At 40.5% G+C, this 4,323-nt stretch overlaps 1 long non-coding RNA gene across 2 annotated transcripts; it reads right to left on the reverse strand.

The window, feature by feature from the left end:
- Positions 1-2,042: 2,042 nt before the first annotated feature.
- LOC131994325 (uncharacterized) lies at positions 2,043-2,698 on the reverse strand. 2 transcript variants are annotated; one of them, XR_009396632.1, is made up of 3 exons: positions 2,577-2,698; positions 2,185-2,465; positions 2,043-2,118 (listed from the first exon to the last, which is right to left on the reverse strand). It is a non-coding gene; the product is annotated as an uncharacterized LOC131994325 (long non-coding RNA). The 2 variants fall into 2 exon arrangements; XR_009396633.1 differs by lacking the exon at positions 2,577-2,698 and having other exon boundaries at positions 2,185-2,380; positions 2,448-2,517.
- Positions 2,699-4,323: the final 1,625 nt, after the last annotated feature.

Here is a 4,323-nt window from a genome sequence, read left to right on the forward strand (position 1 = left end):
TTGTGATAGTATGTAATATCTATTTACTTCTGCATCTCGTATAATCTTCTCCAGCAGGAAATTATAACAGGATATAAAAAGGTCATACGATAAGGTTTTAGGTTTTAATCTTTCACACATTAATCTCGAGAGTATCTTGTATGTGCTGCGGAGGAGACTTATTCCTCTGTGGTTGGCACATTCCGCCTTGTCTCCTTTCTTGTGTACGGGACATATTGTAGTATGCTGAGATTCCAGTCATCAGGTATGCGTTTTTCTAGCCAGATTGCGAGACAAGCTGACACATACGCCTTATCAGTGTGTTGCCTCCAGTCTTAAATAGTTCAGCGGGCAACCCGTCGGCTCCTGCTGCCTTATTGTTCCTTAGTCAGTTCACATTCTATACCATCATCAGGGATTGGTTCTGCGGTATCCTCTTCGCCACCAACGTCGGACACTTGCAGTTGGGTAAAATGTTCTTTCCATATCCTCAGCATGCTATCTGTGCCAGTTACAAGATTTCCTTCTTTGCCTCTGCAGGAGGATGTGCCTGTACCAAGGCCATCGGTTTGATGTTTAGTTCTTTGGTAGAATTTCCGGACTTAATTCTGACTCATGTATACTCAATTCGCTCACACTCACGTCATTCTATTTCCTTTTTCTTTCTGCGGAATAGACGTTTCTTCTCTCTCCGTTTCTCCGATACCTCTCCTTCATCTGGCGCGTCGCTACTGATCGCATTCTTGGCTTCAGTAGAATCTTGACACTCTTGGTCATGCCATGGGAGGCTTCCGGTACCCAAGTACGGATTTCGCTGCATTTTTAATGGAGTGGACAATAGTTTGCCACTGCGTGTTTATATCATCGGAGCAAGGAGTGCTTTCATCTAGTAGTTGGGTCAGTCGGGTGGAGTTTGACGTTGTCATCTGTTATGTTTGCAGGTTTTCAATGTCCATCTTCCGTGCTCAAACGGGTATGGACAAGGATATGAATCCGAATCTATTTTCGCTTCACGGATCGATCGTACATCTAAAACGCTTGATGAATGCCTTCCATCTATTACAACATGATCAATTTGGTTGCTTGTGTTTTGATCGGGTGACAATCATGTGGCCGTGTGAATCCTTCGATGTTGAAAATTGGTGCTGCTAACTACCACGGTCTTTGGTGCGGCTAAACCTATTAGCCTCAATCCATTATGGGAAGTTTCTTCGGCTAGGCTAAATTTTCCGACTGTTGAACCAAAAATATTTTCCATCATTGCATTAAAATCTCCCTGAACGATTTTAATATTATGGGCGGGCCAGTGGTTGTATTCTCTCTATAGACGCTCATAGAAAATATCCTTGGTCTACTCGTCCTTGTCTTCTGTCAGGGCATGGGCACAAATAAGGCTGATGTTGAAGAATTTTGCTTTTATGCGGACTGTGGCTAGCCTCTCAACCACCGGAGTGAAGCTGTATACAGGTGTTTCAGTCTTTCGCGGTCCATCGCACTTCCTGCAAGGCGGTAATATCAGCCATGTGCGTAAACTGCATCCGCCAGTGCGTAAACTGCACCTTCTCTATAAAGAGTGCGGACATTTCAGGTGCAGAACCGCAAATCATGCTAGTTTTTTCGTTTGCGTAGGTCGTCAACGTTAGGGGGGTCCATAGTTTTTATTCGTTTATTTCTCAGAGTAGTTGTAATTTCACGAGGGCGGGTTACTGGCCCAGCGCCCCGCATGGGTTATACTTGATACAATGATCGATATCCAAGTCAGTGTCTTAATCGCTATGTGATAAAAATGATTTTACCATAATACCTCAAAGAGAAGATTGGAGGTACAAAATACCGGGCAATAGAAGGTACGTAGACTTCACTGCGGATGGGAACTGGAATCTTTGGGTACGCCTCTTGATATATGTAAAAAAATTCTTCGAGATAAGGCCCGAAGGGAAACAGATGACGAATAGTCACGAATTAGGATCTGCACTGAAAACATTTTGTCCTTATTTTAAAGTAACGAGCAAAAGAAAAGCAAACTTACTTTAAAGATGATATTTTTTTTTAACTTTCCTTTAGTGGAAGATAATTTTTCTTGGATTTTTTTAGGTTGGTAGATCCTTAACTTTACGTCTTGTTTTTAAAGACAAAAATCTTAAATGAAGATCAAAATATCGCTAAAAGTTAAGGAATTGGCTTTGGGAAAAGACAACTGTATACCTTAGTTAAAGACGCAAAGCAAGTAAACCCACCTTTATTACCAGGACAAGGCAGGAGGTGCTATAGGTTATGTATATGCCGGAGAATATCAGCGGAAGGATATGTGACTGGGGAGTGTGGGGATGACCACATCTTCTTTGATCATCGTTATATTAGCTTCGGCCTTGGAGAAAATACAGCAGAAGTGGTCTCTTGGCTAAACAGAAGATAGGCGGATTAGTATAAATTTCGGCACACATTCTGCACGACTATCCCCTCCATACCTGAAAAGGAAGTGGAAACTGCGAAATGGTAAAGGAAGTCTAAGGAAGGGTTGCAGAAAACTTTTCATCCGCTAGATGCCGTAACGTTTGCGACGCATTTATAAAACACAAGGCGTCTGACAATCTCACCTGATTTTGCCTTATATAAAACTATAATGACCAATTAGCCTTCCCTAGTTTGGTTCTTATCGCAAATCTTAATATTGCTAATTTGCCACCCAACGACAACTGTTCGGTGTTCCAATACGTATCTTGAATCTAAATCGATAAATCTTAAAATTAGATTTGACAAGCTAGTTTTTGAAATCTAAATTCTCGAATTATGTATATGGAGAGAACAAATTATTCGCCAATAAGCAATCTAAGACGTTGACATCTAAATTGTAGGTAACTTCAATGGCGAAGAAGACATTTATGCAAATTAAAATTTGCCTATCATCACGAAACATCTGTGCACATTAGAACACTACTATGAATTGAACAGAGGACGAGTATGAATGAAATATCAAAAAGAACGTGCTTCATAATAATTTTTGTTAATTCTTTTGACTGTTTCTAAAGATATTGACAAATAAATGTTAACGTACCAAAATCTACGTTATGGTTAGAAAAAAACTGTCATGAGCAAAATTTGTAACTCCAGTCCGGTCATGGTATCGAAATGGTAGCTTTAACAACATTCAAACCGATTTAAACGACGACATTTTAAGTCAAATGTTTGGCCTTTGAAGCCTCCACTCCTAATGAGTGGTAAAATGTTCCCCAGTGTATGGCGTATTCTGATCTTTGGCTTTCCTTTTCCATTGCAAAAAATCTTCGATCATTAAGCTCGTCTTCAAAGCGAAACAAACAGACAATTTTTTTAAATTTGCCTATGAACATTGAATTATATGGCAGCCGGTTGTGCGAATCGGATTGACCCGTTGGAGTCCTTCATCGGCAAGAGCTGCCGCTGAAGTTTACAACACACTGCTGCAACAACAACAATATGGAGCTGTGGGGATTGGATTGAGCCAATTTTGGCGGTAATCTACGAAGTCTTCATTAAAAAGCCATGGGTTTAACATTAAAATCGAGCTCCATGATTGTAACGACAAAATCGGAAGTTTGCTTAGAATTGGTCGGAAAACGAGTGCAATCCAAATAAAGTTTAAACATAATTCCAATGGACCTCGTTTTTATTGCCGAGTTTGAACTACAGGGTCAAACCCGTGCGTTTAGCATGTAAATAAGGGCGGTTATGAAGTTTGGTCCCACGAAATTGCATCCCCAAACCCAAAACGAAAAGGGTATATGGAGAACCACAACAAAACTTTTGGGCCTATTTTCGTCTTTTGGGGCCCCCTTTCAAGCAACCATTGCGGCTGATAAAGTTTTTCTTCAAGTAAATTCAAATTTTATACCCACCACCATAGGATGGGTGTATTCTAATCTAGTAATACCGTTTGTAACACCTCGAAATATTGATCTGCGACCCCATAAAGTATATATATCCTGGATAGTCTCGACATTTGAGTCGATTTAGCCATGTCCATCCATCCATCCGTCCATGTCCATCCGTCCGTTCGTCTATTGAAATCAAAATAGCCACTTGAAATTTTGCACATATACTTCCAATTAATTTAGGTCGTTGGGGATTGCAAATGGGTCATATCGGCTCATATACATCGATCCTCAAATTTGACTTCTTGAGCCCCTAGGAGCCCCAATTTTCATCCGATTTGAATTTAATTTGGAACAAATACTTGTGCTATGACTTCCAACATCCATGCCAAGTATGAGCCGAAACGGTCTATAAACAAATACAGCTCCCATATAAACCGATCTCTCGATTTGACTTCCTGGGTTCCAAGAAGCCTCAATTTTTATCTCATTT

This window comes from Stomoxys calcitrans, chromosome 1 (genome assembly GCF_963082655.1).
Source record: "Stomoxys calcitrans chromosome 1, idStoCalc2.1, whole genome shotgun sequence".
Taxonomy (NCBI): Eukaryota; Metazoa; Arthropoda; class Insecta; order Diptera; family Muscidae; genus Stomoxys; species Stomoxys calcitrans.